The 15,854-nt window shown below is 41.9% G+C and overlaps 1 protein-coding gene across 6 annotated transcripts in view; it reads right to left on the reverse strand.

The window, feature by feature from the left end:
* The window catches only part of AKAP13 (A-kinase anchoring protein 13), a 281,375-nt gene that overhangs the window by 249,284 nt on the left and 16,237 nt on the right, over positions 1 to 15,854 (reverse strand). For all 6 annotated transcript variants that reach the window (XM_033919577.1, XM_033919575.1, XM_033919574.1 and 3 more), the window contains exon 2: positions 6,354 to 6,438. The gene's annotated coding sequence lies outside the window, so the exon portion shown is untranslated. The remainder of the gene's footprint in view (positions 1 to 6,353; positions 6,439 to 15,854) is intronic.

A 15,854-nucleotide genomic window follows, 5' to 3' on the forward strand; every position in this document is an offset into this window, starting at 1 on the left:
GAAAAGAGCCAAGTTTTCAGGTGTTTGCGGAAAAGTTGGAGGGAGCTTGAATTTCTGAGCGGGGATGTAAGGTTGTTCCAGAGTTCTGTGGTTCTAAAGGGGAGGGGTGTTCCTAGTTTTCCTGCAAGGGATATACCTTTGTAGAGGGGAATGATAAGTTTTAATTTTTGGGAGGATCTAGTGGAATTAGGGTTTGAGGAATTCCAAAAGAGTGGAATAATGGGAGGAAGGATGCCGTGTAGGATCTTGAAGGCTAAGCAGGCACATTTAAAGAGGACCCTGGAGGGTACTGGAAGCCACTATAGAATTTACTTTTATATCAATTATCATATTTTGAGCTATGTAACAACTAAGAATGCAGCCACTTGCTTTTATTACTGTTATATATTTCTTATTGGTTAAGATTCCAGTAGAGGGTAGAGTCATTTAAATCTGGGTGCTTAATTTATAAAGTGTTGCAAGACTTATTACCAAGTACCTGATGAATCATTTTGTTTTTATTATGCAAGGGCATTCTTTGCACCTATCGTACCAAGCTGCTAATCTAATCTAATCTAGGGTCTTATATACCGGGTCATTCCCCGGAGGGACTCGAACCGGTTAACAAAAGTTTACTCTAGGATTCTGACTTTGGGTCTATAACTTATATGAATTTAAAAAAAAAACTTTAAGTATTTGTAGATTATGTTGTTACTGTAATTGATCTAAATGTAATTAACTGGTTTTGTTCAATTTTATTCTTTTGTACTCCGCATCAATATAGAAATAAATTGTTTTGTTATGTTATGTTTAGGCTTTGGAGGTCTAGAATGGGTTGACGGCCTCCGGACTTCTGTGGTATCAGGAAATACTTGGAGTAAAGCCCCCAACTTCCTTCCTGCAGAGGAACAGGTTCTATTGTGTTTAGCTGGAGAAGGGTAGAGCACTCCTGGTGAAGAAGGGCCTTCTGGAAGGAGCTGAAAAGGAACTCTGGTTTGGAGACTTTATGATCGGGCGTAAGACATTATCCCGAGGAACAACTTGAAGCACCTACTAATCTGTTGTGATAAGAGTCCAATGTTGGTGAATATACATCAATCTACTTCTGATAGGGAGAGTGGGTGGTAGAATTGGAGGAACATTGGCAACGCTCTTCAGAAAAGAGACAAAAAGATGGCTGCTGTTTGCACGGAGAATGGAGGTTGAGACTTGTGTCATTGTTTTGCACAGTAACACTGACCAGCACGCCTAGAGGACGATGAGGATGGCCAACTATGATGATCTTTCATGTTTATACTAATATGAACATCTAGGTGGAGCAGAGTATCTTCTAGAAGATGACTGAGAGGTTTGAGGCTTAGTGTACAACTGACTGTAAGTCCCTTTTAATCTTTGTAAACCATGTCGCGCTCTATATTTATAGAGAAGATGCGGTATATAAGCTTAACATTTAGTATAGTTTAGCTTAGACAATGTGGTCATGGTATATGTGTGTTCTTTTATCAGCCACTTATATTAACATAGCAACATAGATGACAGCAGAAATTGACCTGAATGATCCATCTAGTCTGCCCAATAGCCAAATGCATTATACATTCACAGTTAAATTGTCTTTTTGTTTTCCTTTGATGTTTCTGGGACATAGACTGTAGGAGACCCATCCAGGACTCTCTTTAGGTTCCAGCTATGGGAGATGCCATCAAAGCTCACTCCAACCTATTGAAATCATATTGTCATTTGCGGTATAAAGACTGTAAAAGTCTGCCCAGCACACTCCTCACTTCCAAATTACTGGAGTTTCTGTTGAAGGCCCCCCCCCCTCCCATGCAAGTCTGCCCAGTATCAACCTTAGTTTAATTTATGCTATTCATTTTCTAAATAGAAATCCATTGTGTTCATCCAACACTTTTTTTTTTTTTTTTATTCTGCCACTGGAATTTTTAAAAAAGCATGGCATGAACACAATCTCGTCTCCAAACAGTTCATCGCCCTTACAAGGAATATCTGAAAGGCACTCCTAGACTGAAGTTTCCAGATCAGAGACTCTGAACAAAGAAACGGCGCATAGCAAGAAGAAACACCGAATGCATCAAATATGCCTCTAGCGAGGAACTTTCTCCTAGTGAACAAGTTCTTGGATAACTGTTGGAATGCTTTAAGTTTGTCTTGAGGGGAGGAATTCCTCATAATCTGAAAGTTGCTTAAGCAAGGATTTAAAATAAATGAAACAATAGAACTGATAGTCCAGAATTCTATTTCTCGAACCCCCTCCCTCCAATTAACCAAACCCTACCACCTCTCCTTCCCCCGATCTCCCCCCCCCCCTTTCCTCCCCCTCAATCCAACACTTCCATCCTTCCTACTTACCCCTCCCCCAGGCACCCTCCCGTAACTGATACTGGTTGCACTCTCTGGCCATTCACCACTCTGTATCCTCGCTATATATGTAACTATCTTTGCATAGTAATCCACTTAACCACATTATATAGTCTCTTGCATCGTATCGTGCTCTACAAGTCTCTCGCACTGTATTTTCACTGTATAAATATCTCCGCTGTATATGTACAGTCTCTTGCATTGTAAATCTGCATTGTATCTTCGCTGTATAAACACCTATGCTGAATATGTACAGTCCCCTACATTGTAAACTGCTCTCAACTGCATAATACATTCCCTGGCATTGTATCTTCGCTGTATATGTACAGTCTCTTGCATTGTAAACCGCTCTGAACTGTTTGTGGTATTGCGGTATACAAAAATAAAGTTGTTATTATTATTATTGTTGAACATGAATAACTGAAAAATGTGTTTACCAAAAAAAGAATGTTATGGCTTTATTTTTATTTTTTTTGCATTTTAGAGCAGATTCCACAGCTAGAGAGTGATGTTGAAGTTGTATTCTGTCAAACCATGGACACTTTTTGCATTCTATACATCGAGTCAATTTTTTAGGAGCTACCAATTCCTTTAAACTATTTACCTCAGTGCCTGGCCTTGAAAACCACATAAAAGACCTTACAGAAATGACAAAATCACCTTGAAAGGTTCAACAATCATCACATTTGTCCTTCCACTTGCTCACAATACATTCAGAAATTAAAACAGTATATATGGTGTTTGACATTTCCAACCAAAGCAGTTTTAATATTCCAAAGCGGACTATGCAAATCAGTAGCTGAAAAGTCAGCTTTCCAGTATGCAACAGTTGAGAGATGAGCTGGAAGCTTAATTCAAAATTTTCTTTGACACAAAATAGTCATTGCGTCATCCAAGACAGCATGGGAAGAATGCTCTCGGCTACAAAGTGCAAATATCACTTGAGAAAACCATAAATGTTTGTCTGCATTGCAACTTAAAAGGCCATAGGTGACGAATTTAAATTTTTTAAACAATAGGGAGGACTGTGTCCATTAAGCGCTTCCTAAACAGGCCACGGAAAAGCAGAGAAGAAACAAAACAACACAAACTTAAATCCAGCCATTCCCCCCTCCTTCATATCCCTTTCATAACACAGAAAACAGGTGCTCTGTCTCTCAAGGGAAATGTTTGCCCTCACTGTGAAAATGTGTCAAGAGTCCGACCTCCATTCACCACTCCACAGAGCGCAGGTTGGGCCTGAAATAAATAGAACTCTCTTCCCAGTAAACTCTGAAAGGATAAAGCAAAAGGATAAATCAGCTGCTCTAATTATAACAGCTGATCTCATCCTCTTGTCATAATCCCCCCTCTTTTGAGATAACATTTGCTTAAATAGGTTTAGGAAGAGGCAAGCATAGCTTTCAATACTTTTCTTGATGAATCACTTTTTCCAGTACTAGTGGGGGGGGGGGGTTAAAATATCCACTCAAGTTAAGGATGACTTCACTTGTACAGTACTTTTGTAGAAGACACTACTAGCTATCACGAAGTCAGTTCCCCCAGTTTAGAGAAGTAGCCCTTGAATACAACTGAAAAAGTGCCTAATGACTATTATCCAATACTGCTCATCCATGTTGGAATTAATGATATGCTAGGTACCCCTCTGAATGTATCAGAAGTGACTTCATGGCTCTGGGAGAGACGGTGAAACAGTCAGGTGCGCAGGTGGTGCTCTCGTTGATCCTCCATGTCGAGGGTAAAGGCCAAGGCAGAGAAGCTCACATCCTAGAGATGAATTTGTGGCTGAATGGATAGTGTCAAGAGTGTTTTGGCTTCATGGGATGATTTTCCAAGGACTGCTAAGGAGAGATGATGTACATCTATCCAAGAAGGGAAGCAGCAGACTGGCTAACCTACTGAAGAAGGCTTTAAACTAGAATTGTTAGGGCAGGGTAATCAAAGCTCCCAAGTAAATCATTAAATACTTTTACACACATGAAAAAAAGGGGCAATGTCTGGAAAGTAGTATATTCTAATGCTCGAAGTATGGGAAACAAGGTTCTGAATCCAGAAGCCAGTGAAAAGCAGGTTGCAGTAGTCTAGGCGAGAGATGATGAGGTTATGGATGAGGATCTTAGCAATGTACTCAGAAAGGAAGGGTCGGATTTTAGCGATGTTGTAGAGAAAGATACAACAGGGTTTAGCAGTCTGTTCAATTTGTGAAGAGAAGGAGCTCAGTAAAAGATTACCCCAAGGTTGCGAGCCGATGAGACAGAGAAGATGAGGGCATTGAGAGAATGGGGGATGAGGAGAGGCATGTTTAGGAGGAACGATAAGGAGCACAGTCTTGGCCATTTTTAATTTTAGATGGCGGAGAGACATCCAGGTAGCAATGTCAAAAAGGCAGGCTGAGACACGGGCCTGAATGTCTGTTGAGATTTCAGGTGTAGAGAGAGAGACCTGCAAGTCATTGGCATAGAGGTGATACTAAAAGCCATGGGAGGAGATTAGAGCACCAAGGAAAGAAGTGTAGAAGGAAAAAAGAAGTGGTCCCAAGGTTCACTGACTGACAGTGGAATGGCATTGGGGGAGGATCCACCAGAGAATGTGCAAAGGTGTGATGGGAAAGATAAAGGAAGAAAACCATGAGATGACAGAGCCCTGAAAGACAGCATATCGATGAGTAGGTGGTGATTTACTAGTGTCAAAAGCTGCAGATTGGTCAAGGAAGATGAGAACAGAGTAAAGGCCTTTAGATTTGGCCAAGACCAGGTCTTCGGAAATTTTCATAATGGGAGTTTGTGTAGAATGAAGAGGACGACAGCCCAAATGAAGTGGGTCAATGATAGCTAGAGATGAGTGAAAGTCAAGACAATGGTGGTGAATAGAATGTTCAAGTAGCTTGAATAAGAAGGGGAGAAGGGAGGTGGGGGCGATAGTTGGAAGGGCAAGTAGGGTCCAGCAAGGGTTTTTTGAGAAGTGGTGTAATGCCGGCATCAGGCACAGTTGCGGTGGAAAGCAATAGGTTGAGGATATGGCAGATATAGGAAACAGTAGGAGAGAGAGTGGTGAGTAGATGGGTAGGAATAGGATCAAAGGAGCAGGTCGTGAGTTTGGAGGAGGAAAGAAAATGGGCAGTTTCCTCCTCAGTGGTTTCATGAAAGGAAGATAAGGCGGCGAGGGCCGAGGGGGATTAGTAGAGCAGGCTGGGTGAGGAGGCTCGGTTGAGAACTCCAAGTTAATTTTGTGAATCCTGTCATAAAATTGCTCAGCCATAGTCTGGGGGGAGAGCAGCAGAAGAATTGGGGGGAGGAACACCTTGAGGAAGGAGTTCAGTGTGGTAAAGAGGCGGTGAGGGATGGAGCCGAGAGTCAGTCAGGTGGGTGTAGTTGTCTTGTTTGGCAAGTTTTTGATTTGTTTTATTTTCTCCTTTCTCCATTTTCCGACTCTTTTTCTCTCTCACACCAGCTTTTTTTTCTAGAGGGACTAATCTTGCTCCTGCTCCACAAAGATGACTTCTCATAAATCCGATACAGTGCCAAGCACCACATTTTAGACATCAGGTCAACCCAGAGCTGGTATTTTCCAGCCCTGGGTGCGATCCCTGACGTGTTTCTCAGGTAACCCCAATCTCTCATGTATTCCCTCACCATGTATCTCCAATCTCTCCCCATCTCTCCCCTTGTACCTCCAATTCTATTATGTATTCTCTCCCCATGTATCTCCAATCTATTATGTAATTTATCTCTTCAAGCACTCTGTAATTCGCTGATTGTCCAGCCTTCTTTCAATGTGAACCGCCTAGAAGTCTTTTGACTATGGCGGTATAGAAAAATAAAGTTTTATTGTCATTATTAATTGGCAATACAACTTTCCATAGGTCCCTGTGGCGAACAATCCTGGTTACTTGCGAGAAAATATTGTCTAACACTACTGCCTGTGTATAAACGCACACTATAGTCCGACACAGTGATACAGTTTAGCATTTACCATAGCAATAATTTTTGAAATCTTACCTTAAGTGCAAGAGGCTTTTTAAGACTCTTACAGCTCCTCCTCTACTACGCATGTGCTGTATGTCACATCAAATATCAGAGTTGTCTACAACAAACAAACAATACATTATTAGCACTGTTTATTTACACAGCAGAACTAGACAGGCTCAGCACTAAGAAATACTCAGTCCTATTTGGAATATGCAAGAATGACACGGTGACAAAATTCATCACCGTTCCCGTCCCCGCGGATAACCACGGGAAACCATCTTCATGTCATTCTTTAAGGAGAGATGGAAGAATCAGAGTATGAATGGCCACAACCACTGACCCGCAAGCTTTGCTTTAAAGAATGCTGAGATTGAGCAGCAACATTTCAGAGCTGAGATTGTGATGTCATAATGCCTCATTCCACCAGTGCCTAAGAGCCAATCACATCAGTGATGTCACAATGGCTTCATTATCCTTGGCTCCCATAAGAATCAGAGTATGAATGGCCACAACCACTGACCCGCAAGCTTTGCTTTAAAGAATGCTGAGATTGAGCAGCAACATTTCAGAGCTGAGATTGTGATGTCATAATGCCTCATTCCATCAGTGCCAAAGAGCCAATCACATCAGTGATGTCACAATGGCTTCATTATCCTTGGCTCACATAAGAATCAGAGAATGAATGGGCAAAGCCACTGACCCTCAAACCTTGCACTGAAGAATGCTGATGTAGAAGGACTGCGGTTGAATAGCAACACTCCAGAGCTGAGATTGTGATGTCATAATGCCTCATTCCACCAGTGCCTAAGAGCCAACCTCATCAGTGATGTCACAATGGCTTCATTATCCTAAACTTGGCTCACATAAGAATCAGTATGAATGGGCAAAGCCACTGACCCACAAGCTTTGCTTTGAAGAATGCTGGTGTAGAAGGACTGAGGTTGAAATAGACACTAGAAAATAACATGGGATTATTTCCCACGGTTATCCGCGGGGACGGGAATGGTGATGAATTTTGTCACCGTGTCATTATGCATTATGATCAAGAGACAAAAAAAAAAGAAAAACAAAGGCAATCAGAGGATACAGGTCACATTTATTATCAAAAAACACAAGTAAATAAACAAAGCTATTATCGGAGATAATTAAATTTAAAAATGGACCAAACAAAGCTGCCTCAAAAAAGCACAAATGAATTTGGGGGGGAGGGGGGCATCCAAACTATAGTGGTATATGAAAACGTAATCAGTGTGTAAGACCACTGCCTGCGGTTCCAATTATTTTTTGGTTAGGAAATGCTTTAAAGGAGACGCTATGTCTTCCAAAGCCAGAGAATATTGTTATTTCCTTTATGTCAAAACAACAAAAGGAAAAAACCACCAATAAATAAATAAATACATACCAGAAGAGTGACCAGGATGGGAACCTTGATGTTTTGTATCCTTTGGCTAGTGCCAATTTGACAACTCTTCTAAAGAATTCAAAGATTAATTTTCTATTAGACCCAGGAGGCCAACCAAACTGCAATTGCAGTTATACTGCAGAAACAGGCCCAAATCCGTTTTCTGCCTGGTTTGTTTCAGCCTATAGGCTATGGCCATGGTTTCAGTTTTGGCTGAAATTGACCATGGGGCTTAATCGAAACAGAAATACGTTAAAAACCCGCCCAAATCGGCACTTGAGCAACCTAAGAGACAGGTCGTCCAAGTGCAGATAATCGAAACGGCTTTTCAGACGTATCCAGAGACTTTTTAGGCCTCTGAATCCCGCTGTGCGCCCAGAGCTGAAAGGGGCATTCTTGAAGGAGTGGTTAGGGTGGTATATGGGCCATCCTAGACTTAAGTCATACTGCAGGGATAATCGAAAGTTTTACGAGGCTGCCTGGATGGAACTTATACGTTGTGACTTAGGCGATCTAAAAACAGGTCTAAGTACCCAGAAGGTATATAAAAGTGACCAGATAACCACTGCAGACACAAAGTACAGACACTCCCCTCCCCGGCCATAAAAGTTGGAATAAAACTGTACATATCTGCCTCCCGAACATCAACACCTGGCATAGGAAAGCCTAATAAAGCTGCACAGAGGTGGCTTAAGTAGTCTGGAGGGTAGGCTAGTGAACCATAGAGAGAAAGACCCAGGCCCATAAGCCACTCTAATCACCACATTCATGGTGGAAAATGTGAGTCCACCCAAAAAAAAATCCAAACCCTACTGTACTGCCATATAGATGGCACCTACAGTCATAAGTATTATTGGGGTTGTAGACAGGTGGGTTTAGTGGGTTTTAGGGGTATTTTAGAAGGCTCACCATAACCTGCAAGGGAGTTGTGGTGAGATGTTTATGTGGCACCCTTTTTATGAAGTTCACAGCATTGCCCTGTAAGGTGCTCCACTACTGTTGCCATGTCTGGGTGGCCAGTCCATCACTTTGCTGGCCATTGCCATGTCCAAAAGGTTTTGTTCTGGGCGTTTGGGTCTTTGACGATTTTTATGACGAGAATGTAATATAAAGATAGACGTACTAGCAGTCTGGATGATCATACAGCTGGTCGAAGTAGACGGTTTTCGAAAAAAATAATTTTGGACGTATTTTTCAAGAATGGACTTTGGATGCTACAGACTTTGGGTGACTAGCGCCCTAGGCCTAAAACGGACTTAGACATTTGTTCTAATTAAGCCCTCCATGTGTTTTCAGTGAAAACCCAAATTTTGTGCTTTGTCCTGTTTATCATGGTGGTTTTGGTCCCATTATATTTTGGGTCTATATAGTAACCTCTGGAATTTTATCTTCCTTTTGTCTAGATATGACTAAGAATTTGTGTTTTTCTTTTTTATTTTGTGGGTCAATGATGTTATTTTTATATTTCTTGTTTCCGATATATTGTTTTTCATGTTGTTTCTCGAAATTCTTGTCCTACTGCTGGATGTAGTAATGTTTTGAAAAGTAAATGCACACCATGGAAATTCATGTCTCTGTTCAACAAAACTGCTAAACTTGAAACTACCAGGATGGACAAGAACACCGACTCAGCTACGGCAACTAAATCATGGTTCAGGATTAAATCAATAATAAAAGGTAAACGTACCAGGATATATTTATTTCAAAAGGAAAAAAAAAAGACTGCTAAAAAAGTGAGAGGGGAAGTTTGTGTGTTACCAAGCTTATGTGAGCTGAAAAGCCAAGGCTACATACAGAAGCATCTCAAAAATGTTGGAAGTGTGGAAAACATCTCTATTGTGTTTATTGTGGATGGAACTCTACGCGACTTCTGACTCCATGGAAACAGACAAAATGTCAGATAACTTGGTGAAAAGAATACCTAAAGTAGCGGTAATGCTTGTAATATATCAACTGTATACTGGTCCCTCTTAGGCATCAACCTGACAGAAGACACGAAGGCATGGGGGTCATTGACAATAGCACCAATGAAATGTCATCCATGCCTGCCAACACACACAAAACCTGGAACTGATCCAGCAGGAGAGTGTTCGCATTAACAAATTTAAGGAAAGCACCCAATCCACAACCTTAAGTTTATATACCGCGTCCTCTCCATAATTATAGAGCTCGGCATGGTTTACAAGAGTTTAATAAAGGAAGGAGTAGCATAGAGGGGTTGGATGTTGAGTCCAGGGGGGGGGGAGAGAACATTACAATTTTGTGAAGAGCTTAGTTTTCAGGTGCTTGCGGAATAACTGGAAGAAGCCCAGAATCCGCAGCGGGGCGGTAAGAATATTCCAGAGCTCTGCGATTCTGAAAATGAGAGATTTGTCCAATTTTCCCCGCATAGAGGATACCTTTTAGCGAGGGGAAGGATAGTTTAAGTTTTTTTGGGGTGGGCCTGGCGGCGTCGGGGCTCGAGGAGTTCCAAGAAAGCGGGATTAGTGGAGGCAGGATCTTAAAAGCCAGGCAGGCGCATTTGAAATGTACCCTGGAAATTATTGGGAGCCAATGGAGTTTGGACGGAAGTGAGGAAACTTGATCGAATTTGCGTTTTGCGAAGATCAGCTTGAATAAATAGTTGTTGAAAAAAATCAGCTCATGCAATTATGTGAGCTCCATGGAATCTAGGGGAAACCTTGAGTTAACAAATGCTATTTGCTTTTATTATCTATTCAGCAAATGAGTTACTTATTAATGGCAAGTACTGGCAATTGTTGCATGGTGAAGTGGTCCAGAGTCTGTCTTGGTGAATTTCAAGATTACATTTATAGCCTTGTCCCCCCCTCCTGGCATGAATGAAAATTTTTAACAGAACCGTTAGAACCATTGATCTTATGTGGGTCTCTCTCAAATTGTTATACATAAGAACATAAGAAGTTGCCTCCGCTGTGTCAGACCAGAGGTCCATCCTGTCCAGCGGTCCGCTCCCGCGGTGGCCCATCAGGCCTAATTGCCTGAACAGTGTCCATGACTAATTTTTTAACTGCCTCTGATCCTCTAATTCTATCCCTATTACCTACCTCTACTCCTATCTGTACCCCTCAATCCCTTTGCCCTCCAGGTACCTGTCCAGACCCTCTTTGAAGCCCTGTAGTGTGCTTCTGCTTATCACATCCTCCGGTAGCGCGTTCCATGTATCCACCACCCTCTGAGTGAAAAAGAACTTCCTGGCGTTTGTTCTAAACCTTTCCCCTTTCAGTTTCTCCGAGTGCCCCCTTGTGCTTGTGGTTCCCCGTAATTTGAAAAATCTGTCCATGTCCACTCTTTCTATGCCCTTCATGATCTTGAAGGTTTCTATCATGTCTCCTCTAAGTCTCCGCTTTTCCAGGGAGAAAAGCCCCAACTTCTTCAGTCTGTCAGTATATGAGAGGTCTTCCATACCCTTTATTAGTTTAGTTGCTCTTCTCTGGACTCTCTCAAGTACCGCCATGTCCTTCTTGAGGTACGGCGACCAGTACTGGACACAGTACTCCAGGTGCGGGCGCACCATTGCACGATACAGTGGCAGGATTACTTCCTTCGTCCTGGTTGTGATACCCTTCTTAATGGTGCCCAACATTCTGTTCGCCTTCCTTGAGGCTGTGGCGCACTGTGCTGACGCTTTCAATGATGTGTCTACCATCACTCCCAGGTCTCTTTCAAGGTTACTCACCCCTAGCGGCGATCCCCCCCATTTTGTAAGTGAACATCGGGTTCTTTTTCCCTACATGCATGACCTTGCATTTTCCTATGTTGAAGCTCATTTGCCACTTTTCAGCCCACTCTTCCAGCGTTGTCAGATCTTTTTGCAGGTCTTCGCAGTCCTCCATGGTTTTGACCCTGCTGTATAGTTTAGTGTCATCCGCAAATTTAATAACCTCACATTTTGTTCCCGCCTCCAGGTCGTTGATAAATATATTGAACAGGAGCGGTCCCAGCACCGACCCCTGCTGTGTGTACAAAAACTCAGACTAGCCCCAATGTGTGGTACACTTCTCTCCCTCCATATTTGCGGTTTTTAGCTTTCTTGCTGGCTCCTCCACCCCCCCCCCCCAAATTACATCAGCTTGCATAGAGAAATCGCAGATTCCGAGCGTTTGCAGAGAAAATCGCCAATTCCCAGCGCTTTTCTTCACCGTGTGTTGCCTCTCTTTCAGGAACAGGCCAGGTCTCCCAACCGTGTTATTCATGGTTTCACCATATTCACGATGGTTTTTAATAGAAAACAGCGAATAACATATGAAATACGGAGGGAGACGTGAACTTGAATGTAATTCTTAACTATATTCTCTCTCACTCATTTTTTGTCCAGCTCTAGCTTTAAAAGTTGCATCCCAAAGCAGTGTAATATTTGTAGCTCCTGACATTATCCACTGAAATCAGTGCTGCAGGATGAAGTTGGCAGAAATCCAGGACTACGCTCCTGAAACTTGGAGGCTTAGTAGCTTTCATATATATGTAAAAAAAAAAAAAAAAAATTAAAAAGCTGATTCCACACGGGTGGTCAATAATCATGTAAACTAAAAACCTTAAAAGTTATTTTAAAAAGTTTAAGACATTAAGGGTGGGAGGGGGGTGGGTATGTTTGATTATAATTGAAACAAATCTTTTTTATATAAAGGAATAAGGTGGGAAGTATTATATTATGTTATAAGGGTCAAATATAAGATGTCAGGTATATTTGTAAGTTAAATTGTTATGTATCTTGATTGTACTTGATTTAAGATTTGAAATTTCACGGTTTCCTGAAGTGTTTGTGGCATCACACTGTTTTTTTTCTGCTATTACCAAATCAGTAAAGTGTAGTTTCCAAACCTTGACCTCTGGGGTGCATTACGGATTCTCTCTGCAAAGGATAATCAATATCTTTTGTCCATATACAGCTTGAGCTAAAATGTGTTAGGGCCCAAATCCACATGACTAAACCTATCAACACAGGGATAAAAAGGGACGTACAAGGCACAAACTTTACTTCTCCGAATGAATACTGGCAGGCATGACTTTTTTTTTCATCTATCAGCTTACTCCTATTGCTCTTCCATTCCAATCAAAACTAGAATCTGTTGGGTTACAATGCAATGAGTCACTACCTTGGGATTTTTCCCTTATTTCATATCTCCACCCAAGTTATTTTAGTCCCGTCATTGCAACAGTCCTTGGCTGAGAGCCATACAGCAGCGCAAGTAAGTTTCAGATAGTGGGTCAGCAAAGTTGAGTGTTCACCATGGGGACTTTTTTTTTTTTTTGGGGGGGGGGGGTCAAGTTTTAGGATATGCCTTAGGGAGGGATAAAATGATAGCTGGTGAGAAGAAGCAAGAAGGACAGGTGAGAAGGACAAAAAATAAGATGTAGACATTGGGGAAAAAATTAGGGGTCTTAATGGGAGCTGGAATGAGAGATGGAACTGGGGAAGCTGGAGCCCGAGGAAGGAAAAAGGTAGAAGGGAATTTCAGGCCTTATGATGGGAAAATTCTATGCAAAAACAAACAATGCAAAAATTTTAAATATCGTGTGCAGAATTTGCTCAGGAATAAACTCTAGTCATCAAGGCTAGATGGACCATACAGGCTTTATCTGTCACTACACTTCTCTCTCCATATTCGCGGTTTCGATTATTCACGGTTTTAAGCTTGCTAGCTCCTCCCCCCCAAATTACATCAGCTTGCATAGAGAAATCGCTAATTCCCAGCACTTTCTTCACCGTGTTTTGCCTCTCCTTCAGAAACAGGCCAGGTCTACCACCATGTTATACGCGGTTTCACCATATTCACGATGGTTTTTAATAGAAAACAGCGAATAACATATGAAAAAGTTATTTGCAGTTTTTCTGAACTTGCAGTTCTGTTAATCCCCTATCACAGCGAATACGGGGGGAGAAGTGTATTTACTATCCCTCTAATTCTAGAAAGTTGCATCCCCAAGATTCCAACTAGTATGCAATTTGCACACTTACAGAATAAGGTCGGTTGAGCATGTAACTTAATAGATTACCTGCTAATTGGCATCAACTAACATCAATTACAGTAAAACACAACTGCCCTTAGTCAGTATTCCATAGCTTGTATGCTCTAATTTCAAACACACATAAATCTAAGGGGGTGTGGACCCAACAGGGACAATGGCAGATAGGAGGCGTGTTAGGCCTGTGCATTAGAGAATGAAACGGTGACAAAATTCATCACCGTTCCCGTCCCTGCGGGAAACCATCTTCATGTCATTCTTTAACCCTTTCAGGACCAAGGGACATATTTGTCCCATAACTTTAAAATCCTATAAATTTTGATTGGGATAGTCTACAGTTCTAAATTTGATATGTACAGATTCCATATGATACTGCCTTTATGTAAACAAACTGGTTCCGACATTCATTCATTAGCGTCGTTGCTAGATTGACGAGAAGATTCACTTGCCACACTGTCCATAAGCCAGAAGTGTGATTTTTTTAAATAAAAATAATGATATTTCACAAAAAAAATCACTTTTTTGGCATCTGCAAGCCCTTTTTACCATAAAAATGTCGTCAAAACCACAAAAATTGGCCTACGATCCTTATGGTCCTGAAAGGGTTAAGGAGAGAGGGAAGAATCAGAGTATGAATGGCCACAACCACTGACCCGCAAGCTTTGCATTGAAGAATGCTGAGATTGAGCAGCAACATTCCAGAACAGATATTGTGATGTCATAATGCCTCATTCCACCAGTGCCTAAGAGCCAATCACATCAGTGATGTCAAAATGGCTTCATTATCCTTGGCTCCCATAAGAATCAGAGTATGAATGGCCACAACCACTGATCCACAAGCTTTGCTTTGAAGAATGCTGAGACTGAGCAGCAACATTCCAGAGCAGATACTGTGATGTCATAATGCCTCATTCCACCAGTGCCTAAGAGCCAATCACATCAGTGATGTCACAATGGCTGCATTATCCTTGGCTCCCATAAGAATCAGAGTAGAATGGCCACAACCACTGACCCGCAAGCTTTGCTTTGAAGAATGCTGAGACTGAGCAGCAACATTCCAGAGCAGATACTGTGATGTCATAATGCCTCATTCCACCAGTGCCTAAGAGCCAATCACATCAGTGATGTCACAATGGCTGCATTATCCTTGGCTCCCATAAGAATCAGAGTAGAATGGCCACAACCACTGACCCGCAAGCTTTGCTTTGAAGAATGCTGGTGTAGAAGGGCCGAGGTTGAAACAGACACTAGAAAATGCCATGGGATTATTTCCCGCGGTTATCCGCGGGGACGGGAACGGTGATGAATTTTGTCACCGTGTCATTCTCTACTGTGCATTATAGGATATTACCATTTATGCACCTTTATATAGTTAGAAACAGGTCTGTGGAGTTGGTACACAAAACCTTCTGATTCGGACTTTTATTTAGGGTATCTCCATTTCAACTCAGAATCTGACTCCTTTATTTATATATCTATATAGGAGTTCACGAGGGCAGAGACAGAGCTCGCAGGGACAAGCTTTGAATGTTATTCTCTAGGAGCCACGTTCACTAATATAAATATCATAAAATACTCAGATATTACATTTTGTAATCAAAGAACTTGATATCAAAATATATTCTAAAAAGTAAAACATAGCCTGAAATAAATGGATAATCAAATTATTTTAGCATTATAATATTTGCATGGCGTACACTTTGGGCTCCTTTTATTAAGCCGCGCCCGCGGGGTTAATGCACGCAACTTTTCATCACGCACTAACCCCCGCACTGGCCTAAAAACTACCACCTGTTCAAGAGGAGGCGTAGCGGCTAGCGCGGTATTACGTGCGTTAAACCGCTAGCGCGCCTTTGTAAAAGGAACCCTTTAACTCTATTACAGGGGTCTCAAAGTTCCTCCTTGAGGGCTGAATCCAGTCGGGTTTTCAGGATTTCCCCAATGAATATGCATTGAAAGCAGTGCATGCACATAGATCTCATGCACATTCATTGGGGAAATCCTGAAAACCCGACTGGATTCGGCCCTCAAGGAGGGACTTTGAGACCCCTGCTCTATTAGGAGTTGGGCGTTGGAGTCAGCACATTTTCACCGATTCCACAGCCCAAAAATGGCTTCAGACTCCAACTCCACAGTCCTAGTTA

This window comes from Geotrypetes seraphini, chromosome 14, assembly GCF_902459505.1.
Source record: "Geotrypetes seraphini chromosome 14, aGeoSer1.1, whole genome shotgun sequence".
NCBI lineage: Eukaryota > Metazoa > Chordata > Amphibia > Gymnophiona > Dermophiidae > Geotrypetes > Geotrypetes seraphini.